The following is a 26901-nucleotide window of genomic DNA, read 5'->3' as shown; positions in this document are numbered from 1 at the left end:
TTCAATTGCATTCATTCATTCATTATGAATTCATTCAGTTTTTTTTCCTAATGCCTGCTTTATTCCATTCAGGGCTGTAGAGAAGTCAGAGCCTATCCCAGCATTTAGTGACCATAAGGCAGAGAACCATTCCTGTATGGGATGCCAGCCATTATTGCGCTCCCTTAAGTCCAAAAGGTGAAACTTTTAGGAGTGATGCTCATGCATTGGCAGACAGTACAAGGTATGAAGGTTTTTACTCTCTACTGCACACCACTACTGTCATTGTATGTGAGATGTACTGAATGCTGGCTGTATTTCATGTGGTGTAATGCCTGCATTGCTACCCAACCAATACAAGAAAGGCATGCCTAATGTGCAGGACTGCTAATCTTTTGCTGAATAGTGAAATACTAGGATGCTGTAGTAGCAAGCCATATGGCATTTGCAGTCTGGGCCACCAAAAGTGTGCAGCTGGTATGTGAAATATATTACCCGAAAATGGCATGTCAAAACAACAAAAATTTTGTCTAACAAGTAGTCTTACAGCATGTTACCATTTATTTCAAAAGTCTGTCTGACTCTGTAACAGAAAAGGAAAGGCTAGCCCTAAGACAGTTAAGCAAAAACAGACATTTGCATCATGAAGGCAGACAAACGTGGCACAGTTGTCATCATGGACGCTTTGTTTTATAATGAATCGATCGATAAATTACTAGAAGATTTGTGTTACAAGGAAGTGCAGGCAAACATCAACAAACATTTTACTAATATTGACAGCAGTCTCTTTGATCTTCTTTGCCAAAATCAGATAGATCATGACACTTACACTTTTCTAAAGCTTGACTATCTAAAAATGGCCCATTTCTTTGGTATACCAAAGATGCATAAAGACCACAGCAACCCACCTTTTAGACCCATCACTGCAGCTACCTTTTACAAGAGGGAGCTCATTTCCATTTCTCTTGACTATTGGTTAAACCATATAGACCAAAAGTCATAATTCTATCTTAAAGATTCCTGGCATCTTCTGGAATTGCTAAGCCATTTTAAAAATGTGAATGACCAGTGCATTTTTGTCTCCATTGATGTTGTATCTCTCTACACCTGTATCTGCCAAAAAACAGGCATAGAGCTACTTAGAGAATACCTTACTAAGTACACCAATTTTGAGAACAGTATGATCCACACTTTATATAACCAAGCTACTTGATCTTGTTCTCAGTAATAATTTCTTTAAATGTCATGGCAAGTTCTATAAACAGAAAACAGAAGTAGCCATGTGGGCCAGGGTGGCCCCTGTATTTTATAATTTGGTTATGGCCTCCTGGCAGCATTTGTATATTACCACACATACAGATTATAACAAAATATTGTTTTACAAATGGTTCATTGATGATTGGTTGTTATCTGGCAAGGGACAGCAGATGAGCTCAATTCCTTTTTTTGAATATCTCAACAGTAGCACAGATTTCTTGAAGTTGACAATCAGTGGAATGGGCAAAAAAAAGGCTGTCTTGTAAGACAAGAATTTGAGATCCACTGGCAGCGCGCTGGGGGCGGTCAGGCCTGGGCCCAAAGAAAGGAACCAAGGTCCCACTGAGGAACTGGGGGGGGCCTAGGAAGGATAGTACCATAGAAAGAAAGTACCTTTACTGCTATTTGAAGACAAATTGACATGAAGACAAAGTGATGAGTTGAAGCGCCAATGCCAGTTGCTGAAACCATGTGGAACTGCTTTGGCACCATCATTAGAGAGGTTGAAAAATCAGCACTAGAGGGAGAGGAACGTGAAGGGCCACAGAGAACTGCCGCTCCATACAGTAACTATTAATTACCTTGACATCAGATTATCTATAGATGAGTTCAATGGTTTACCCCACAGTAGTATTTACATCATGCAAGCCTGCACCCATTCCACATGAAAAAGGGAGTGAGCAAAGGACAGTTTATAAGATTAAGCAGGCTCACCAGAGAGAATACTGTATTTAGTTCTGAAGTACAACTTAAAAACATGTTTATCAATAGAGGGTAATCGACCAGGTTAGTAGACACTATCATAAAAGAAGTAGTTGAACTGAGGAAGGACAAAGCTAAGCTCATCCTCAGAAGTAACATCAATGATATCAACTTATCATCTGGATATGGTTTAAAGAAAATCAGTCAACCTTCTGGGGCTCAATACACTAGAGCCTTTCCTTTGTTCATTTCCACAGAACTGTCAAGCAGTAGAAAAAATATTCAGAATAACTGGAAGATCATTTTAGGAAATCTGGAAATGACTGCAGTTTTAGGCAATGAAGCATGTTTTATCTACAGGAGATCCTTAAATTTCAAGAACATGCCTGAAAAAGTTAACTATCCTTCTTCCAATGGTACTAGCACTTTTGGGACCTTCAAATGCGGAGGATGTAAATAGTGCAGTTACATAAGCAATTGTTCAAGTGTTCTTGTAAAAGGGATCAACAAAACCATCATTGCCAGAGGTAGATATGACTATAATACTTGCAGTATTGTCTACCTGCCAAACTGTGAAACTTGTAACAGCTTTTATATTGGGAAGACCATTAGAAAACTTTCCAAATTAATATATGAAAACACACTGGCTATAAGAAAAAAGGACAATAAGAATACATAAGCCAGACATTCCTTATTGTGCACTGATTTTTGGAAAATTCAACATCTTTGTTTTAGATCAAATAAACACAAAATAATTTAGTGGCAACTTCAATGTTCTGCTCAAATGCAAACAGGCTGAATGGCAGATTAGGCTTGCAGCTGACAGAAGACCAGGACTCAGTGAATTCATTAACCTTAAGTGCTTTCTTTTGGCACAAAGGTTATAATTTTATGATTAATTTTACACTTTACCACTATCACTTAATTATTTAAAGTTGATTTTTTTTAAATTTTATTACTAGACTATATGTCAAAGATAACTATTTCCCAGATTTCCTTATATTTATTTGATTTTAATATTTATTTATTAGTCTGAGTATATGTCTTTAAGTCTAAGTGTTAATTAGACACATTGTTTCTTTTTAGTCGTCAGATAAATCACATGTTTTTTTGGCAGATCTTTTAACTAGATGAAAGCACACTTTAGTTGATTTTCTGAAGGTCTACTTAAAATAAAAAAGAACAAAAGTGGTAAATTACTGTACTTGTGTTTCCCTGGTGGCCATCCTAGTTGTTCATTGTTGTAGTTCTTGAAGTCTGACATACTCTGGTTTGGATTATATTGACTACTGTATGACTCTGAGCAGGTCACTTACCCAAATTAGTGTTTCCAAGATCACTCCCAAAAACTGGTATTTGTGCCCAAAAGGTGAGTAATTAAGAAGGGTATACTAATCAGATACCCCATATGCAAATACATTGAATGTTACGACAGTATGGGATGTGTGTCATCTACTGAAAAGCATAGAAATAAGTAATGCACAACCTTGTTCTCATTTCAAATAAAGTTAGGCTAGGATCAACCAGTCTGTCATTTCTGATACCATCTATGAACTGGAATTATCAGAGCACTGTAAAACTGCTAACCCAGGCTGTATCTTTTTCATCACAGCAATAGATCCTCCATCATATCTAAGAAAGTAAACATGCGCTTTTCTACAACATAAAGTGGATATTTTAAAATCTAAAATATACAAAACAGTCCAGACTGTAAGTAACATGTTTTACATTTACAAGTAGTGTCTACAATGTAACTAATGTTAATGTTTTAACCCCATCCAAAAACAACTGATAGTCAAAAAGTAATGTTATACCTGCAACTGTTTCAAATATGTATCTGGCCAACTGTATGCAATACCTTATGTAGTATTATGAAAATGCTTTGCTAACTTATTTGTAAATTCAAAATATACAAAATGACAATGAGTACTTTGGTTCATTCAAAGAACAACGTCTAATTAATTTGTAACATTTTCATAAAGGTAACAATAAGTTTCTTGGAGAAAGTCCTGTGAAATTACTTCACTTTAATCATGGTACAACAGAAAATGCTTCAATAAAAAGAGGCAGAAATAAGAATCTGCATTCAAATCAACAGAATTAGAAGTTATGTACTCACCATAACGTTCCATCTGAGTAGGTATCTTCATTTGTCTGCAACCTTTGGGATACGGATCCGATCTCGGATCCGAGCCGGCAACTTTTACCACAGCATAGATCCGAGCTCCTAGCTCCTCCCTTTACCCATAATCCCCTGCCAACCCTAACTGACCTCAGATCAAGTTTGCCCGATATAAGCAATGTAAATGTGCCCCGGAAGGGGCTAATCCAAGACAGATCCTAAAGGTCAGGGGGAAGGAGGGGGGGATGTTTGCAGACAAATGAAGATACCTACTCAGATGGAATGTTATGGTGAGTACATAACTTCTAAATCTGAAGTAGGAACTTCATTTGTCAGCAACCTTTGGGACAGAGTCCCCAGCTACCTGAATCCTGGGTGGCCTTTATGGAAGAACATTCCGGAGCACTGCAGAGCCAAAGGACGCCCTACCTCTGGAGACAACATCCAGTTTGTAATGGCTGATAAAGGTATGAGATGAGGCCCAAGTGGCTGCGGAACAAATATCATCTAAGGGGACCCTAGATTTAAAAGCCGCCGAAGCAGCGACGGCCCTAGTAGAATGAGCTCGGACTCCCTGAGGTGCAGGCCTTCCTGAACTCTGATACGCTAAGAGGATACAATTAGCTATCCACCGTGATAGTGTAACTTTAGAAATTGACTTGCCTAAACTTGTTTTGGCAAAGGAGACAAACAACTGGTCAGATTGCCTATGACCAGCAGTTCAATGAGTATAAAAACATAATTGTCTGTGCACATCCAAGGAATGCAGTTTATATTCTCCTTTGTTCTGGTAATGGGGAAAGAACACAGGAAGATTAATAGATTGATTAATATTAGCTTCCGAAGACACCTTAGGCAGAAAGGACAGATTGATCCTGAGGTAAACTCTATCTGGATGGAAGGATAAATACGGCGGCTTAACACATAGAGCCTAAAGTTCAGAGACCCGTTTAGCTGAAGTAATGGCCACTAAGAAGGCCGTTTTCCAAGAGAGATATTTAAGATCAACCGTGGCTGCTGGCTCGAAAGGGGGCTAGTCAAGGCTTGGAGAACCAAAGACAAATCCCATGGGGGTACTACCTCCCTGACTGGAGGCCTGAGAAGGAAAGTACCCTTGAGGAAAGCTTTACAAAGCTTAGAAGTCATCAGAGGGCCTGATTCATGCCCTACATGATAATGCGAAATCGCTGCCAGTTGTACCTTGACTGTAGAGCAGCTAGCCCCTTGATGAAAAAGGGTAGTTAAGAACTCCAAAACCGATGTGAGACGCTCCGTGAAAGGATCCAAGTGATGGTGCTCCACCCAGATGGAGAAACGTTTCCACTTGCTTCGGTAAACTCTTCTGGTGGAAGGTTTATGTGCTGCTACTAGGATGGCTTTGACTGGTGAGGAGATTCCGGGGGTCCTAATCAGGAGTGGAACTGGAGCAACCAAGTCGTCAGCTTGAAGTTGACCAGGTTGGGGGCTGGGAGACTCAGAGGGTGGGTAATGATATCCGGGAGTGGATCCAGAATCCATGGTGGATGAATTAGGTGAGACCACAGGTACGGGAACCGTGTTTGATGAAGCCAGAATGGTGCAATGAGGATCATTTTGCTCCCCAGCCGACTGGCTTTCTGTAGGAGTTTCAGCATCATGGGCAAAGGAGGATAAGCGTAAAGGAGACTGGGAGGCCAAGCATGTACTAGAGAATCTCTCGGGGACTCCCCCTGAGGGGGGATTAGAGTGAAGTAACTGTTGCATTTGGTATTTGAAGGAGAGGCAAAAAGATCGCAACAGGGTTGCCCCCATAGGGCAAATATTTGTTTTGCTACTAGAGGATTGAGAGACCATTCGTACGGAGTCAGAATTGAATGACTGAGCCTGTCTGCTAGGATGTTGGACCGTCCCGGAATGTGCGTTGCAATAAGAAAGCGGTTGGTGGAAATCGCCCATTCCCACACTCTCATGGCCTCACGACAAAGGGGATAAGACCTGGTTTCCCCCTGTTTGTTGATGTACCAGACAACTGACATGTTGTCCGTTTGTACTGCAATTGTCCCAATCGGTAGAAGGCTGTGAAGTGCCTGCAACGTCAAAAGCACCGCCCTCATCTCTAGGACATTGATATGCAAAGAGGTCTTTGTGTCGTTCCACGTGCCTTGGACCGTTCTGCCTGAATAGTGCCCCCCCCACCCCAGGCGAGAGGCATCCGTGGTCACTGTGGTGACGGAGGAAGGCATCGAAAATGGTCGTCCCGTGTGGAGACTCGGGGACCGGAGCCACCACATGAGCGACATTCTGCAAGCCCTGCTTAGGGGAATAGGATGGGACAGGGGGTTGCGAGACAGGGACCATTGTACTTGGAGGGTCTATTGCAGTACCCTCATATTTAGGTGGGCTAGGGGTAGTAGAGGAATAGCTGCCGCCATGGATCCTAGAGCCCTCAGGATCAATTCCGCAGGTGGAGCAGGAAGAATGAGAATGGCCTTGACATGCAACCTCAGGTTCTGAAGCCGATCGGGAGTTAAGAAGGCAAGCATTATCCTGGAATCCAATCTCGCCCCTATAAAATCTATCACCTGTGATGGGACTAGAGAAGATTTGGTCATGTTGATAGTTAACCCTAGACGTGGAGCAAGGTCGAGGAAGTAATCCCTGCCTGAACAGAGCAGATGCCTTGTTGGGGCGATGAGGAGCCAGACGTCCAGGTACGGAAAGACCTGAATTCCCTGAAGCCTCAGGTGGGCCGCTATGACCGCCAAGACTTTGGTGAACACCCTGGGGGCTGAGGTGAGACCGAAGGGAAGGGCCCTGAACTGAAAGTGACTGGCTCCCAGCCAGAAGCGGAGGAACCTCCTGGAGCGTCTGTCCACTAGGATGTGGTAGTACGCATCCTTGAGGTCTATCGAGCACATCCAATCGTTCTCCCGTAATAGGGGGAGAATAGATTGTAAGTTGACCATTCGGAACTTTTCTTTGGGTACTGCCAAGTTCAGGAGAGAGAGAGATCGAGAATGGGTCTCAAGTCCCCCATCTTTTTTGGCACCAGAAAGAACCTGGAGTAAAACCCCGATCCGAACTGATCTGGGGGGACGGGTTGGATGGCTCTTTTTTGTAAAAGCTGCTGAATTTCTGTAGCAGCTGCCTCCCTCTGATTGGGTGATACGTCGGGGAGGCTTCTGATTTTGGGGGTTACAATAAAGGGAATTTGGTAACCTCTGGATATGATGTGAAGCACCCAGCGATCTGTTGTTATGGACTCCCACATTGCTAGGTGCTTCGAAAGATGCCCTCCGACTGCCTCCAGAGTGTCTCAGGGGTTCTGCGTGGGCCTCTCAGAGAATGGTTCTCTGGACCCAAAGTTTCTGGGACCCCCTCTGCCTCTTGGGCGGCGTCCTCCCTGTCCTCCTCTGCCACGAGAGGACTGGTTGTCTGGAGCAGACTGAGACTGATGCGATTTTCAGAACCACATCTTCTTCTGACCCTTTTGGTTCTTAGAAAAGGACCTCTGGGGAGCAGAGAAGCGGATTCCAATGGCAGACAACGTCTTCCCGTCTTTCTCACTCTGGACTAAAGTGTCACGAACGGTTTTGCCAAAAAGTGCAGAACCATCAAAGGGGGCATTCGCGAATGACGCCTTAAAAGGTTCCGAGAAGTCACAGTGTCGGAGCCAGGCCTGACGCCTGATCACCAGGCCGGCTCCGCCGGCTCTAGCCGCTCCTTCAGTGGTGTGTGACAAGAGCCGCATAGAGGTGTTAGAAACTGAACGTAGAGTAGACATCCGGGAGGAGTACAGATGCTTGTCTCCTTCCGACATGGACTCTGGGGGAGATGCAGTGTATTCTTTTATTAGATCCCGCTGCATCCAGATGACGTGTGCCATATAGTTCAGCGCTCTCATGGAGAAGGTTGCTGAACTAAAGACCCACTTCCCCAGGCGGTCCATCGCTCGAGAGTCCTTACTCGGCGGGTGGACCGCAGAGCTCTCCTGAGCCAGCTCTCTCTTGGTGGCCACCGCCACCAACATGGCATCCACAGGGGGACCTCTGCTCCAGTGGGTTCTTTCAGCAGGGGGACTCAGGATCCTATCCGGGCGCTTGGGGACTGGCTCTACAGTGTCCGGCTCCTTCCAAGCCCTGGTGGAAATAAGGTCCACCGGGGGGTCGGGGGGAGGGGACACCCAAGAGGTAGATGGCCCTGCTTTGAACGCCTCTAGGAATACGGACTCTTCGGAGGAAGCCTTGGGGGCAGACCACCCCCCCTAATCCTGAGCATCTCCATGATGTCTCCAAAGGAGACATCCTCGGGGGGTGACCTTGGGGAGCCTTCCCCTTCATCTAAGTCCGTATCTTCGGTAAGGGACTCAGGGGAGTCCATGTGCCTCCTCTTACACTTGGCTTTGTGAGGGACCTCTTCGGGGGGGCTGTCCGAGGAAGACTCACCAGCAATATCACGTTCTGCAGGAACACCCAAAGACGCTGAAGCAGGCTGTCCCAAAGGCCGGGTGATGGGAGCCCGGACCAGCTGATAGGGAGTGCAGGGAGGAGCCGAAGCCAGGACCGGGGGTCCCGATGCACTCAACAGTGCCCTCTCCACCACAGCGAAAGCCGAGGGGGAGCTACTCTCAATAGGCTCCGAGAGTCGGCTCCCACTCAGATCCGAAGCGGGGACCGGATCCGGGGCTGAGACCCTTGGATCCGAAGGACCCGTGTGCTCCGACCGGGATGGAGCCGAAGTCACACAAAGTCCCTCGGATCAGAAGCTCTGCCCACGGCTCCGAGAGGTTGGATTCGACAAACTTGAGGGACCAGTCGGAGCCGAAGTAACTAGTACTGTCAGCTCCGACACACCCCCGGATCCGACGCGGCTCGGCTCCGAATGCTCCGAACCCGGGAAGCAGGACGGAGAAGGAGCAATTGGGGCAAAAAATGGGGTTGAGCTCCCCCCCGGAGTGGGGGGAAGCAAGAGCACTCCCATCTGCAGCTGGGCCTGGATGAACCTCCTCATCATCCGGTCCATGTCTGCATCTGACATACTAAATGTGGACCTCGACGAGGCCACTGAGGCAGACCTAGAGTGATGCCTCGATGACCTCAATGGGGACTGGGTTGCCTCCTCCCCAGGTCCCGGTGAAAAACAAGGGGACTGGAGCCGAGGAGGAGGCGATCCAGAAACCCTGGATGGAGAAGCCTGCTTGGCGGGCAGGGCCGAGGAAGAGTCCTCGGCCCGCCGCTTATGGTGCTTCTCCTTCCTTTTGGTTTTTCCGGCCTCCCTCTCCTCCAGAGCCAAAACGGGAGGTTGAGTCCCGACTGGAGGAAGGGAGGCAGGGGTGGCTACTACCAAGGGCTGGGTAGCGGCCACCGAAGAACCGGAGGCCGGAGCCAAGTCCGGGGGCAAAAGGCCCACCAGAATCAGCTTCGACCTCCGGTCCTTAAGTGCCCTGGGGTTGAACGCTGCACAAATCGTGCATCCCGAGGAGAGGTGTTCAACCCCAAGGCACCTAACGCACCGGGTGTGGCCATCCGCCGGTGAAAGCTTATGGCCACACTCGGTGCATTTTGAAAAGATGGCTTTAGGGGCCTCCGACATGTTGAACGGAAAAACACACTCACTAGGCCCCTACACACACCACAAACACACACTACGAACCAGCAAGGGTAGGGAGGAAAATTTTTACAAAAAAAAGATATTTAAGAGGGAACCTAAACAAACTCACACAATCACACAAGAAGGTACAAAAAAATTCTAAGTTTTTTCTCACAAAACCTCTGAATTGCCAGAAGCTCAAAATCCAGCTTGTAGGCTTGAAGCGCGGCAAACTAGATCTGAGGTCAGTTAGGGTTGGCAGGGGATTATGGGTAAAGGGAGGAGCTAGGAGCTCGGATCTATGCTGTGGTAAAAGTTGCCGGCTCGGATCCGAGATCGGATCCGTATCCCAAAGGTTGCTGACAAATTAAGTTCCTACTTCAGATATATTATTTTTACAATCCTTTTTTTGATAACCAGTACTTCTACAACAATCTATCTAATTAATAAATTTTGAAAGGCGCAAGCCTTGCTACAGTGAGATGCAGATTTAAACTATGTCTTTGACAAATAGTATTAAAGTTGTTAACGTGTTAATGTTCAGTCTTAACACAAAATGGCTGGAGAATAGAGACTTGTTGCTGGTGTTGGAAAGGTATCTATGATGCCAGTGATAACAGGTTAGCAGTGGGCTCAGGTCCTACAGCCCAGCTTGCATGGGAAGGGAAGAATTAGCAGATAGGATGTGAACTTTTCATTTCAATGGGCAAGGGGAGGGAGAGCCAGTGTGGCAGCAGTTTGTGGTGAAGAATGGCCACTCACAGTGACATCAGTGGGCAGGATATGAACAACTGCTTGAGTTACAGTAGACAAAAACTGGAAAAATGTAGTATCTGACAGCTAGGACACAGAGATGACCTGCTTAGTGTTTAGGTATGCTGTCTATCAGAATGTATTAAGAGGAAATTTGTAGCATGCTTAAAACTTGCCATTTAATTAAATATGTCTCCCAAACAGATGTGTACTAATTTTATGTCTGTATCAAAGTAGGTACCTTAGGAATGAAAAAAAAATCCTATTCTTAGAGACATGAGGGTGAGTCCTTCAAAGGAGAGGTGTGGAGGAATAAGTCCTAAATACTTTTATACCTTTTGCCATACTAAGTGAAATAAATGACTGAAGTGGCCTTTGGAGGACTTACTTTTGGAGCTTTTGTATACAGTAAGGTAGGCTGTGTGGTTTTCACCATCCAGTTTTGATGTACATATGGAAGTATAGTGCATGGCATGTAACATCCTGTTTTTCTGTATGCATGGATGTACAATGTGTGGCAAATATCACTCTGTGTTATGTATTACAATGCCTTCCTGTTTTATGTATACAGAAATGTGCAGAGTATATTACATGCCATCCTTAATAACTTACATGGTATGGTATGTGCCATCTTCTTTTATATACACATTATGGTACATGTACTCCAGTTTAATGTACTCATTATGATATGTGCCATCCTGATTAACATGCACAGTGCTGTACATGCCATCCTTAATAATACATGGTATGGTAAGTGTCATCTTATTTTCATCCTGGGCTTCCGGATATTGGCAAAGGCTCTTGCCACCCCCATAGTGCCTTTTTTAGGCAAGGCTCAAATTCTAAACCTACCACCCTAGAACACCAAAAGGAAAAACTAAGGGTAATGCTGCTCAATGCCAGAAGTCTCAATCTCAAGATGCAGGCCCTTCTCAATATGGAGAACATCGATGTCTGTGCTGTGACAGAAACCTGGTTCAAGGCTCCTGAGAGCACCCCAGCACTAACAGGTTTCACCTCATATCATGCGTTCCCCAAAATCCGGACAACACCAAGAAAGGAGGGTGTCCATATTCATAAGGACACCCACACCTCAAGGTTGGTGGCAACATGATGCATCGGAGACCATCCAGGTGCAATTAACCATAGGCAAGACTGCTCTGCAATTTGTAGCATGTTACAGGCCACCCTCTCAAACTCAGGAACCTCACATGGCCTTCCTGAAAACATTGGAGGATAAATGTATCTCCAAACACCATCATACTAGGTGACTTTAACTACCCTAATATAGACTGGGAACACTACTCAAGCCCGAACACTCTAACCCAAAGATTCCTGGAGTTCATAAACTCAAATGCCATGGAACAACTAGTCACCATCCCCACAAGAGGAGAAAACATACTTGATCTCATCATCACGAACATGGGATCAAAATGTTCATATACCCCTCACTGGTGAGATCAGATCATAAACTAATCTCGCTGGAGGTCCTCATCCCCCCACCTGAAACAAAAAGACCACAGTGAAAAACTTCTCAAAGCCGATTTCACACTTCTAAAACTAGTGTGGTCTCCTTTAAGGCCCCTGAGCCAGTGGTAAACATTACTCAAACCGCTGAATCACTTACAAATGCCTTCTACCAGCACCTACAGGACTGCATGGATCAGGCAATCCCAAACAAAACTAAGACTCTCTGTACCAGCAGCGTCCAGTCTGGTGGACCCCAGCCATAAACAAGCTCTACAACAAAGGAGGAAGCTACTACAAGATAGAGCAAAATCCTTGAAAGGTAAGACACCTTTGATCATTATAAGTAAAAACTAAGAGCTCTCATAAAATCATCCAAGGCAAATTTTGAGAGAAAAATCGCCAAGGACTCTAAAGAGAATCATAAGGCCTTCTTTAGCTATGTTAGAAACCTAGGAGGAAACTCCCAGATATGCTCAGAATTAGTTCAAAATGATGTGAAAATTACTGAACCTACACACATTGCCAACATACTGGCTGACAGGTTCAGTGCAAACTCCCCTCCCCAAAGGAGATATCTATTCCAGAGGATTGTAGCCCCCAAACATCTCCAGGTGAGAACTGCCCTCACTAAGGCAAAAACACAGCATCCATGGGACGGATGGTGTCCCCGGCTGTGTGCTTCATGAACTCAATGAGGAATTAAACCCACAGTTAGGACAGCTGTTTAATCTTAGCCTCACCTCAGGATACATTGCCAAGGAGTGGCGCCTTACTGTGGTCCCACTTCATAAGGCGGTGCCTCCACAGACCCTGGAAATTACCATTAGCTTGACAAGCCTTATCTGCAAAGCCATGGAGAGGATCATAATGGAACTCATAAATAAAGACATAGGGAACTTGCAGACTTTGGATCCAACTCAGTTTGGCTTTGTCAAAGGCAGATCCTGCCTCTTAAACTTGGTTGACTTTTGAGACAGTCACCAAGGCCATTGATGAGGAAAGGCAGTCCATACAGCCTACCTCGACCTGGCAAAGGCCTTGACACAATACCCCACTCAGGTATCATCGAAAAACTCATCAGCTTGAATGTAAACCCATACATCACAAGATGGGTTGCAAACTGGCTAAGTGACAGAACCCACAGGGTCAGAGTTGCTGGAGCCATGTCAGACTCAAAGCCTGTCACAAGTGGTGTCCCACAGGGGTCAGTCCTGGGTCCACTCTTGTTCGGCATCTACTTTTCTGAAGTACAAGCAAACACAGGAGGGTTATGGCTGACAAAGTTTGCAGATGACTGCAAACTGGGCCATAGTAACACATCTGACACAGATATCCTCCAGAAGGGCCTCACAGAAATGGATAACTGGTGCCAGAGCCATGGCCTGAAGTTAACGCCAAAATGCATAGTCATACCCTTTGGGAAAAACAAGGCTACCCTAGCTACCATATAGGTGGCAATCCACTGAGCACAGAAAAAGTCATCAGAGATCTGGGGACCCAGGTTGACAGTAGCCTTCGTTTGACACTCATGTTGCTAAAGTAGTTAGGAAAACCTTCTATATCACCCACCTGATCATGAAGGGATTCACATCTAGATCAAGGAGGTCATCGTCCCCTGTACTCATCACTTATTAGACCTATGATTGAGTACAATGCCCGTTGAATGTATCTGACCAGACACCTGCTGCAGCTTGAAAGGCCCCAAAGTTCCTCACCAAAAGGATAAAGGGTCTCAAAAATATGTCTTATGCTGCCCGACTGAAAGAACTCCAGCTCTATTCAGTCTCATACCGCTTGCTCAGAGGTGACCTGTGCCTGACATATAAGGCCATGTCAAACCCAGATTTGATGAATATGCTTCACCTCAAAAATCTAGATCCCTCAGAACCACAAGGGGAGACTTAAACCTTGACACGGTTATAAATAGAACGTGCTGGAGGGACAGATTCATCACCCAGAGACTCCTATGCTGTGGAACAAAATCCCGGTACATGTGAGGCAGAGCACCTCTCTGGTCTTGTTCAAGAGGAATCTTGACCAATGGATGGGAGATTGCAGATATACCCCAGGGATTACTTCAGCGTCACTGCTTGACAGAGGCACAGCAAAATGATAGGCATAGTTTTTATTCAAACTAAAGGGGTGGCGAAAGCCACATAACTATGGGCTAGGCTTATAAATGCCCTTGGGCAGATAGCCTAGTATGAACCTATGAACCTATGAACCTATAGGTTCATAGGTTCATAGGTTCATACTAGGCTATCTGCCCTAGGGCATTTATAAGCCTAGCCAGAGTGTGTTTTAAATTAATTTTGCTATGCCCTTTTTCGAGGTTAGTATACTGTGCCTCTGTCTAACAGTGACACAGAAGTGATACCCGGGGTAAACCTACGATCTCCCATCCACTCATCAAGATTCCTCTTGAAGAGAGTCAATGAGGGATTTTATTCCAGAGTGAAGGGAGCCTCTGGGTTATGAATCTGTCCCTCCAGCATGTCCTATTTATTTCAGTGCTGAGGTTCAAGTCTCTTCAGCGCGTGGCTCGATGGGATTTGGATTTTCTGAGGTGCAGCATGTCCATTAATTCCGGGTTGGACATTGCTTTATACGTCAGGCACAGATCGCCTCTGAGCAGGTGGTATGCCACTGGGTAGAGCTGGAGTTTCTTTAACCGGGCAGCATATGGCATCTGTTTGAGCCCTTTGATCCTCTTGGTGAGGTACTTTTGGGGTCTTTCCAGTTGCTGCAGGTGTCTGGTAAGGTACATCCCAAAAGGGGCATTGTACTCAATTATGGGCCTGATGAGGGATGAGTAAAGAGGCACGATGACCTCCCCTGATCTAGATGTGAATCCCTTCATGATTAGGTGGGCTATATAAAATGTTTTTCTAACCACTTTGGCCACGTGGTTGTCAAATGAGAGATTGCTATCAACTTGGTCCCCAGGTCCCTAATTACTTCTTCTGTACTTAATAGATTACCACCTATGTGGTAATTTGTGGGTACTTTGTTTTGTCAAAGGGATGACTATACACTTTTGGCATTTAGCTTGAGGCCAAGGCTCTGGCACCAGTTGTCTGTTTCTATGAGGCCCTTTTGGAGGATGCTTGTGTCGGCTGGAGAGTCGATTATGGCACCCAGTTTGCAGTCATCTGCGAACTTGGTCAGCCACAGTCCTTCCATGTTGGCCTGTACCTCTGAGAAATATATACCGAACAAGAGAGGTCCCAGGACTGAGCCTTGTGGGATGCCACTTGTAACTGGTTTGGAGTCTGACATGGCTCCAGCAATTCTAACCATGTGGGTTCTGTCCTTGAGCCAGTTTGCAACCCATCTAGTGACATAGGGGTTTATATTTAAGCTGGTGAGCTTATCTATAATGCCCGAGTGGGGTATTGTATCGAAGGCTTTTGCAAGGTCCAGGTAGGCTGTGTGGACCACCTTCCCCTCGTCAATGGCCTTGGTGATGGTTTCAAAGAAATCGACCAGGTTTAAGAGGCAGGATCTGCCCTTAACAAAGCCGAACTGGGTAGGATCCAGTGTCTGTAGGTCCCCAATATCTTTATTTATGAGGTCCATGATGATCCTTTCCATAGCTTTGCAGACCAAGCTAGTCAGGCTTATGGGGCAATAGTTTCCAGGATCCATTGAGGCACCACCTTTGTGGAGAGGGACCACTGTTGCTGTATGCCACTCTTTGGGTACATATCCTGTAGTAAGGCTGAGATTGAACAGTAGTTTTATGTTTGGGTTTAGCTCTTCTTGGATTTCATGTAGGATGCAGCCCGGGACACCGTCTGGTCCCATTGATGCTGTGTTTTTTGCTTTGGAGAGGGAGCTCTTACCTGAGCATCTGAGATGTCAGGGGGGCAGCACTCTGCTGGGATAGATAATTGCCCTTTTGGTGGGGAGGGGGAGGAGAAGTTTGCGCTGAACCTGTCAGCTAGGATGTTGGCAATGTCTGTGGGTTCGGTGCATTTTTTGTCATTTTAGACTAATTCTGAGCATATCTGGGAATTCCCACCCAGGTTCCTAACATAACTAAAGAAAGCCTTGTGATTATCCTTAGTGTCCTGTGCAATTTTTCTCTCGAAGCTGGCCTTAGACGATTTTATGAGTGCCCGTAGTTTTTTGCTAATACTGATCAGAGATGCCTTCCCTTTTTGGGATTTTGCTCTATCATGTAGTAGCTTCCTCCTTCTATTGTATAGTTTGTTAATGGCTGGGGTCCACCAGACAGGACGTCTGCCTTTGGAGGATTGGGTCTTGGTTTTATTTGGGATTGCATGATTCATGCATTCCTGAAGGTGTTCATAGAATGCGTTTATAAAGGATTTTGCGGTCTGGGCCGTATTTTCCACAGGCCTGGGGGCTTTGAAGGATTCCACCTCGGTTTTGAGGAGTGTGAAATTTGCTTTAGAGAAATTTTTCACTGTGGTTTTCTGGGCAGGGGGTAGGGTCGGGATGTGAATATCCAGTGAGATTAGTTTATGGTCTGATCTTACCAGTGAGGGATACACTTCTAGTCTGGAGCATAGATTCCCCATGTTGGTGATGATCAGGTCTAGTATGTTTTCCCCTCTTGTGGGAGTGGTAACAAGTTGTTCCTTAGCATATGAGTTTATAAATTCTAGGAACCTTTGGGCTAGGGTGTTGGAGCTAGAGTAATGCTCCCAGTCTATGTTTGGGTAGTTGAAGTCGCCCAGTATAATGGTGTTTGGAGAGACCTTCATATTTTCCAGTGTTCTCAGGAAGGCCGAGTGGGGTTCGTGGGTTTGGGAGGGTGGTCTGTAGCAGGCTATAAACTGAAAGGCAGTTTTACCCACTGTTAGTTGCACATGGATAGTCTCTGATGCTTCGTGCTGTGCCACCAACCTGGAGGTGTGGGTATCTTTGACAAATATTGATACTCCCCCTCCTTTTGTGGTTCGGTCCAAGTTTTGGGGCCAAAAAGCATGGTATGAGGTATAACCTGGTAGTGCTGGGGTGCTCTCGGGAGCCTTGAACCAGGTTTCTGTTACTGCACAGATATCGATGTTCTCCATGCTAAGGAGAGTTTCGTGTGCGTGCATCTTGAGGTTTAGACTTCTGGCATTGAGTAGCATTACTCTTAGTTTCTTATCCCTTGTGATACCTATGGAGGTGGGTTTGTCTTTTGAGCCTTGCCTAAAAAAGGCACTATGTGGGTAGCAAGAGCCTTTGCCAATATCCGAAAGCCCAGGGGTGACAGGTGCAAGCCGTCCCTAGCGAAGCATCGTGGCTTGTCAAGCATGTCATCCCAGGCTGACAGGCATTGGCTCCCCTTTGAATGACACCAATACTTAAGCCAATTGTTGAAATTGATCATCTTGTCTTCATATTGTGGCATCATTCTTGGTGAGGGTAAGATGCTACTCAAGGTCAGGGTCATACCGGCCTGGGCTACATGCTCAGAGAGCTCCTCTATGTCTCTTTTCATGTAGTCCAGGGAGGTACATCTCAGGTCATTCACACCAGCATGGACAATGACTGAGTCATATTTGTACTTGCCTTGGAGTGACCTGAGTGCTTGTGTTATGTGGCGGATCCTAGCGCCCGACAGGCAACTCACCGTGACCTTCTCCTTGTTCAGCCTGGTGAGCGGGACGTCAGTGTGCCTGATGATAGAGTCAACTATTACAAGAGTATCAGGTGTGTTGTTTAGCCTTAAGGGCTGTGACTGTTCGGCACACTGGCTTTGTGAGCTATGTGTTGCACGTGTTTTGTTTTGGGGTAGCGGTTGCTTGGGTGTCTGCTTTGGAGGTCTCTGCTGCTTAGGCAGATTTTTATTTAGAGCCTCCGAGTATGTTTTTGTGTGTTTATGTGTTTGGTTTGCTGCCGTGGTAGGTCTATGTGAGACTGGAATTGTAGTGAGTGTGGTTTCCTTCTCCTCCTGACTGGTTACGCCAGTACTGAGTTGAGAGAGCTTAGCCTCCAGTTTGGCTATATGGTTGCATCTCTCACATGTGTTGGAATTTGTTGGGAGGAGGAGAGGGTTGTCTGTGTACATGAGGCAGTTGTAACATTGCATCAAGATTCCCAGATTCACCAGCTGGACCAGAGAGGAGATTGACAACTGACCTTTGGACATGCTAGAATAGTATTGGGAATTCCTTTATAATTGAAAAAAGGGCCAATGGGGAACAAGGTACTCAAGGGGAGTTTGTGAGGGTGTAGTGCTTTTAATTTTTTAGTGCTGACTTATATAATTGCTTTAGTGAGCAAGTGCCAGGTAACTTAAATGCAATGTGTTACAGGTAACTTAAATGCAAAACGACAAACAGTAACTTTCTTTCAAGTGAAACAAGGAAATAAGTACAGTAAGCAATGCAGATATCACTAGGGATCCACAGAAGCTGAAAAGCCGTTTTAGGTGGAATTAGCTTTTCAGGGAAATAACAAGCAAACAAACAACAAGCATACAAACAAAGCTAGATTCAGCAGGCCTGGATCTAGTCTATGCTACAGCAAACAAGGTGTACCAATTACAGTAAGAAGCAGTTCAAATATGCAGGCACTATAAGCCTTTAACCAGAAATTCCCAGCTCAGAAGGGCAGAGTCCAGCCTATCCTCCCACAAGAGTGCAGACCACGAACCCTCTTAATGTAAAATAACTGGCCTGAAGCCCAAGTGCTTAAACCAGAACTAATACACTTTTAGAATAACAGACACTGAGCCCTCAATCAGGAGTTCCCAACTTAGAAGGATATACAGTATGATACATGCCATCTGGTTTTTAATATACAATGTCATACATGCCATCCTCTTTATTAAGTACAGATGTACATTCAGAAACATGCCAGGCAGCTGCTGAATGTGTGAGCCACTCAAGGTTTCACAAGCTATGCTTCATTTGTAGTCTTTAAATACCAGTCTGAAAGTGCATAAAGGCACTAGTTAATCATTTGAAAACTAACTGACCCAGTACACACTAGGAGCTTGCAGAATTCCCCTGGAAAACACAGCTGGTACAGTACTTACCATAAGTGTGCTTCAAGCTGTATAAAAATGAGCAGATGATGGGCTCTAACTACAGCTGGACAGGTTCTCTTCTTAACTGCTTTTCTCGAGGAAAGTATGGTGAAGGAATTCTTTTTGTACAAAATGTTTTTGTATTAGTCGTGAAATGTTTAAGCCTGAGGTGTATGCATAACCCTGAACAAGGACCTCATTTTGTCCTTGTTTTCAAGTTAACATTAATGTCATTAGCTGGTTGACCAGCAGAAAATTCCGGAGATAAAAGGGCATTAATAAGTCCTGATCTCATGACTTCATTATAAGACTCAGTTCTTTCTTGACTTCTTGAAACTACCCCTGATATGGCAGCTGTTTAACAAGCATTTACAACATCATAATAACACACAAATTTACAATGTCATAAATCTCATCTAGTAACTAGTTTTCTCTGTTGTATATGTGTGTGTGTCAGAGAGACACAAAAAGAGTGAGAGATGGATAAATGATGAAAGAGGAAGAGTGTGGCCCTACTAACTTCTTTACTCAAGAATTCTGGCCAAAGCCAACATCAACGGGTAGTATAAACTCAAAGTCAGGGAAATATTACCCTAATTCTTTAATAATAGATAACGGAACAAAACATTTTGAATCAGCGTGCTTTTGTCTAAACAAAACGAAGAATGAAAATCAAATGTTTTTCATGGGACAGAGAAAAATGTGAGACAAAATCAGGGACATTCTATAAAATAAAATCAGGGACAGTTGAAAGTTATGTGGGGTGGGGGGATGGCATTATCTAAGAGCAATAATACCACCCAGAGTGGGTGTTACTGGGGAAAGAATGGACTTTCCAGGCGTGAAGAGGCACCCTACATGCAGTGTTGGGCCTCATAACACTCCTAGGTGGAGTATTTCCCCAATAATGCCCACCCTATCAGGTATTATTGCTTGCTTCTGTGCCCATATTTAACAGCCCCCAATACAAAGAGTGTGAATTACTAAGTGGCATACGACTGCTGACCATAGCAATGTAATGACTGGCCCTGTGCTTAGCTCTAGAAACAGATACCATCAAACAGAAACAACTTAAAAACTAGTCTTGAAAAACTGTGGTGCTAGCAATGATGAAATTGGAGAGGCCAGCAAAGCAACATAGATAAAGTCTGAGTATTTAAATACTTCAGGAATGATCATGATGTGTACAGGCAGCCAATAAACATGATTCATGTAGGATCAAAAACCGGTGACGGCAGAACCTCCACAGCCTTCTAAGTACCAATGCAAACTGAAGGAAGCTATTTTAATCATACAGATTTCCCCAGGAATGGGCAATTAGAGAACTACCAAAATGCTAGGCAGGCACCATCACACAAGCTGTAGTCTCTCAAGCAAAGTACCACCTACACAGGTGAGTTAAAATGTCATTAAAGGTTTAGTCACTGAAGAAAAAAATGATCAATGTAGGTCAGCAGAAGTGGCTGACAGCAGAAACTGCTGAAGATGATATAACACAAAAGCTCTTTTGTCATGCTGCTCCCACAGAATAACTCTTGTTTTTAAAAGCCTGCATCACTTTTACATTGTTACCATCTGTTTCATCAAATGCAGTTTTCTGGAGGCAACAATAAAGTGATATTTAATTAGAATTTAATTAGACAATAAAACAATTTATTGCTATTATTATTATTATTATTATTATTATTATTATTATTATTATTATTATTGCTGCTGTTGTTAAGCTTTATGGTATGCCTTTCACTTTATGAGAGGCTGTTTAGAATCACATGACTGTAACATAGGAAATCTTATTTAATTTCAATTTCTTTTGGACATGATGCAAATTGTCCAAAAATTCTAGTTTAAAATTTAACTACTTGTGCTATGTTGGGTTTGTTTGTTTGTTTGTTTGCCAGTCAAGTTGCTTGATTTTTGTGATTTCTGTGATGTGTATTTGGCCAGCTTTTTGTATTTTTCTTTTGAAGCCTTTTGTTTCCTCAGCTGTGTGGATTATTCCATCTTCCAAAGAATTTTTCCATGACATTTTTAAATGCCATTTTAACTGCCAAAAGGAATTTACTTTTTTGTGGGCTATTACCTGGAATGGTTCTGATTGGAGTACTGCAGTTGACATCATTAGATTACAGTGCTGGCTTTTGTTTCACTGACTCTTACTATGAATTGTTTCTTATTGTTCACAGGTACGTCAAATCATTTTATAGTTTTCATATGCTGGAATGCATTGTGGATTTACTTTGGAGCCTGCAATCAAACTATAAGTAACACCTTTCATAAATCTGCAATGAAACAATGTTATTTCATGTTTCCATTCATGTGACTGGACATTCTTAAGCCTTAAAAATGAATTAACTGGACATTCTTAGGCCTTAAGAATGAATGTTCTAGTACTCAAAATATTCTTAGCCTGCTTCCATCAGCTGGAGCAACAAGGCAACCAAATGTATTATTGTACTCATTTCTTTAATACTCAGGCCTCTGAGTATTATATCTGACTGGCAACATTCACCTGAGTGATTATTTCCTTGGGACTACACCCAATCCCATGTCTAAACCTTTGTGCTCAGTGTCTATATTAATTTTGTTTTACCCGTTTTATCTGGGACTTATTCACATCCTTTATTGTTTTAGAAGTCACTTAATTTTACTAGCTATAGACATTTTATTAGCTATAGTACTTATATTGGTTTTGTTTCTGGTTAAATTATCCTGCATTGATATCCCATGTTCTCTTTTTAATTATAACAGAGTTATTTAATTCATCTACTTTTCTCAGTTTCATATTTAACCTCATGCAGGCATTACCTAGGTTTATTTACTTTGTTTGTTTTATACTTTATTATTATTATGCTGTCTGTCTCAGGGCCTCCATGATTTCCTTTACCTGTTTATCTTATTTGAGATTCTACTTTTCATTTCCTTAGCTTGTCATTGTGTCATCACTGCTAGGAGTCACTGGGTGGGCAGATGGGAGCAGTCTTCATGCTCTCTGATCTGGTCTGCACAGTGCTTAGTAGGATGACTGGGTGTCACCACAGAGTAAAGCAGCATAAAAGGCATTATCTTATGTGGTACCTCAGTTGTTGGCATTGTATCTTCAGCGTTATGGACACCAGTACTTGTTCTACTGATGCCTTGCCACCTAAGGCTGTTACTTAACCTCAGATCCCCCAAAACAGGTCTGCCATAATAAAGGAAATGCATTTATTTGTTTGTATTTGTTTAATGGGTTAGTGCACTGATCTATACTGACCAATTTCAATCTCAGCACGGGTAAAATACAAAGCATTTAAAAAAAGGCAGCCATATAAGCAATAACACAGTAGTTCAGACTAGTTACATAGAAAAACTGTATACGTGCATTCTAATATACAAGCAGAGAGTAGTAAATGTATATTCTAGTAAACAAGTAAAGAGTAAAATATATATATATATATATATATATATATATATATATATATATATACACACACACACACACACACACACACACACACACACACACACACACACACACACACTCACACATACACACACACATTAGATTCTAAAGTGGGTTAACATTCAGTAATTATGAGAGTGGAAAAGAGATGTGGAAAGGAGATAGGGACAGTGTGCTATGTGATATGCCCTGTGCTGAAGCAGAAGCATTCGGCTTGGATTAATAAGTGCTTTGTGATGCTTAAACTTGTCACATAAACCTAGCTTGCAGAGAACTGTGGATCCCATTTTGTGGCACTTATTCTGCCAGGTCTCTGTGTTATTAAGATGAGTAATACTGTGGTATTATCAGTGATGGCATTGCCACTTGCATTAGAATGTAGCTTTGACTGACCCACATTAACTGTGGATTGACTAACTTCTTTCAGTATATGTTTTTACAGTAGCAGTAGATTGCAAACTTCTTCTGGTACACCATCTTACCAGTCACTAAGGCAGTTAGTCTTGGGTGATTTCAGTGCATGGACTGATGAGAAATCTCTCAAACTCACTATGGAACTCCTCCTCACTCTGAAGGGTCTGGGGTTCATTTACGCTGTTTCTTTTGCAACTTATTGTGATGACATTTACTGGACTTAATCTTCCAGCTTGGTGTGATTACCTTAAGCCATGTGGTGCAGCCTGTCTCTTGGTCATTTCATGCTAGTGCTTATACCAGCCTGGCCTCATGATACTGAACTGGTCTATTATGGGAACCTGAGATACATCTCTATTGGTACCCTGGTGCTCTTAAAGGATCAGAATCTACTGGACATCAGCATAGGTAATCCACATTTATTAGTGATGGCTTATATCAGGTAGCACCAGAATATGTACAACTCTTGCATCTTCAGTTTCCTGAGTCATGGTTTAATGATAAGTTTCACAAGCTGGGCAGGGAAAAGCTCAGGCTGACACAAGCATGGAGAACGTTAGATTGTAGGTTCATAGGTGTTTACCAGGCTAATGACTACAAGGGCCTTTTTAAGCCTAGCCATGCATCCCAAATCTCTGACAATTCTGATACCCTTGATAAATGTAAGCATGGCCCTGGGAGATGAACCATTTACAGGTTACCTGTTTGCATCAGACACACAGGTGCCAAACCAGGGATGAATTTCTGGTTTCCCATCAAATTGTCCAAGTTGCACTTGAATTGGATTAGGGAGAAACTCTGCTTTACATGGATTGGGAGCCTATTCCATAGATGGGGTAGTCTCTGTGATACATACCTATCTCTCCAGCAGGTCCTATTTATATCACAGGCAAGGTTTAAGTCTTTAGAACGGGTAATTCTGGTAATGTTTGTTCTGTGGATAGGCAGGAGATCCATCAGAGTGGGGTCTGACAATGCTCTGTATGCCAGGCATAGATCTACCCTCAAAAGCCTGTAGGAGACAGAATACAGGAATAGGGCCTTGAGGCAGACTGCATAGGACATATTACTTATGCCCTGTATTCTTTTAGTGAGGAACCACTGTGGACATTTCAGTTGTTGGATATGCCTGGATAGGTACATACCAAAGGGGGGGGGGTGTCTATATCACATAGTCGAAGTGTCAAAACTTCGACTATGTAAACATCGAACCCAATAGTTTGAAAACTGAATACTTCGAACACTCAGAACAGTGATTTTTTTCCCAGGGAAAAAATTGCTGTTCCGGTACAAAACGTGGATACACACAAACACTGCTGTGCCCCTCACATCCCCCTACTTAAATATACCAACTCCAAGATCACACCACAGTGAAGGAAATAGCAAAGCTGCAGAACGGACCCACCAAATTCTTTCCCTGGGAAAGAATTCGATGTTCCACGGCTTCGTTATCTTCAGACTTCGAACTTTCCAGTTCGATGTTTTAGCATGTGGACTTGTGAGCATTTGGACTTCTGATATACACCCCCAAAGGGGGCACTGTACTCAATGATAGGTCTGATGAATGCTGAATACAGTGGAACAATGACTTCCTTGGACTTAGATGCCATACCTTGGTTTATAAGTTGCGCAACACAGAATTATTTCCTCACCACTGTAGACATGTGATGATCAAAGACTAGATTACTGTCTATGTGTGTCCCTAAGTCCCTGACTACTGAATCAACTCTAAGGGGTGTGTTGTCAATATGATAGTTACCAGGGATGGATGACTTCCCAAAGGATACTATTATGCATTTCTTGGCATTTAGTTTTAGTTCCTGACTGACACCAGTTATTTGTCTGTGTCAGCCACTCCTGGAGATCATTTGTGTCAGTGTGAGATTCAATGACAGCTCCTAATTTGCAATCATCTGCAAATTTAGTCAGCCAGAGACCACTGACATTGGCCTTGACTTCTGAGAAGTAAATGCCAAAAAGGAGCGGTCCAAGGACTGATCCCTGAGGGATTCCACTTGTGACTGGTCTCCTTGTAGAGATGGATTCCCCAATTCTAACTTCCTGGGTCTTGTCTGTGAGCCAGTTGGCTATCAACTGGGTGACATACGGGTTTGTACCTAACCTTTTGAGTTTGTCAACAATGCCTGAGTGGAGTATTGTATCAAATGCCTTGGCGAGATCAAGGTAGGTCATGTGAATGATTCTGCCCTCATCCATTGCTTTGATGAACTTCTTAAAGAAGTCCACCAGGTTGAGTAGGCATGATCTGCTCTTCATGAAACTAAACTGGGTTGGGTTCAGTGTCTGGAGGTTTACTATATCTCTATTGATCATCTCCATGATAATTCTTTCCATGGCTTTACATATAAAACTAGTAAGACTTATGGGTGTGTGGTTTCCAGGATCTGTAGATGGCCCACATTTGTGCAGACGGATAACTGTTGCCTTTCTCCATTTGTGAGACATGAAGCCTGTTTTGAGGCTACAGTTAAACAGTAATTTCAGAAGGGATCCTGTGATATTGTCTGGGCCTACTGATGCAGTGTTTTTGATCTTAGAGAGAGAGCATTAAGGACCTGTTCTCTAGTGATAGTAGGGGGAGTTATATTTGATGATATTTCCTGAGGGAAGGTTGATTGGGAGAGGGGGAGTAAAGTTGGAGCTGAATTTATTAGCCAGGAGGTTTGCTATAACTAGTGGCTCAGTATAGGTGGCTCCATTTACAATGAGCTCTGCACACAACTGTGTATTGCCTTTGAGGTTGAGGACATAGGTAAAGAATGCTTTGTGGTTGTTCTTGGCCTGGGAGGCCAAACTTACCTCAAATTTGGCCTTGCTAGACTTTATTTGTCCTCTGATGTGTTTGTTTAGTTTAATTAGAGTGATTTTATCCTGCTGGGTGCTGCACCTCCTAATTATTGCCACAATTTTCTTCCTCCTGTTATACATCTGATTGATTTTGTGATTCCACCAGTGTGGCTTGTTTTTTGAGTTAGTTCTGTACTTCTTCCAGGTGGGTACAGCTGCCTCTATACAGGTATTAACATGCTTGTACAGGGTTTCTGCGAACAGTTCTGCATAGGCAGAAGTGTGCTCAGGGTTTATAAGGGCTTGAAAATTTTACCAGGTTCTCACTTAATAGCAGGAGGTTAGCCTTAGAATAGTTCCTGAATATCCCCAATTTAGCTGGGGGTCCAGGTATTATTTTTACTTCAAAGGAGACCATTTTGTGGTCTGACCTTACCAGGGAAGGCATTACAATAGGGGGTGTGCAGCACCCTCCCATATTAGTGAGGACCAGATCCACTATGGTTGCACCCCTGGTTGGTGTATCTGGTCCAGGGAGTTTGTGTTTACAAAATCCAGGAATTTGTGTGCATGTACGTTTGATGTTGTATAGGATTCCCAGTGAATAGTGGAGTAATTAAAGTTACCCATGAATATGGCATTGGGTTCAATGGTTAGTGTTTCTAGTAAGTTTAAATACATGTTATGGGGTTCCGGGGTCATAGCGAGGGACCTATAGCTTGCAAGGAAGTGGTATTGGACTTTACCTATGCTGATTTGAACATGGAACAGCTCAAGTGCATTGTCCTGTTTGACCAGCCTTGAAGTATATTTATTTTTGATGAAAATAGAGACAACTCCACCTTTAGTCCCTGCCTGTGAAGTAGCTGGTCTAAATGTGTGGAAGGCATTATAACCCTGCACTGTTGGTGTGCTGTCCGCAGCTTTAAAACACGTCTTTGAGACTGCACAGACATCAGCATTCTCTAGGGTAAAGAGAGCTTCCAGGGAGTGGAGTTTTTTGTTTAGGCTCCTAGCATTCAACAGTAATACCTTTAGATTTTCTTGGTTTTGATTTGCTATGTCAGAAGTACTTTCAGTTTGGCATTGCCTGAAAAAGGCACTATGGGGGAAGACAATGTTTCAGCTAATATTCGAAAGCCTAGAGGGGAGAGGTGCAGACCAACCCTGGCAAAGCAGTGTGGTCTGTTGACCATCTCCTTCCATGCTGACAAATATTGCACCCCCTTAGAATGACACCAGAAACTAAGCCAATTATTAAAGTCAATCATCTTTTGTTTGCACTGTGGCATCATAGGTTCATAGGTGGGTACTAGGCTATCTGCCCGAAGGCATTTATAAGCCTAGCCAGAATGTGTTGGCTTTTGCCGCCCCCTTATATTAGTTCCCTGTGCC

The sequence above is a fragment of the Protopterus annectens genome, chromosome 7.part0 (assembly GCF_019279795.1).
Source record: "Protopterus annectens isolate FY-2018-M chromosome 7.part0, PAN1.0, whole genome shotgun sequence".
Taxonomy (NCBI): domain Eukaryota; kingdom Metazoa; phylum Chordata; order Ceratodontiformes; family Protopteridae; genus Protopterus; species Protopterus annectens.
The sequence above is the reverse complement of the archived record's forward strand: the minus strand, read 5'-3'. Positions refer to the sequence as shown.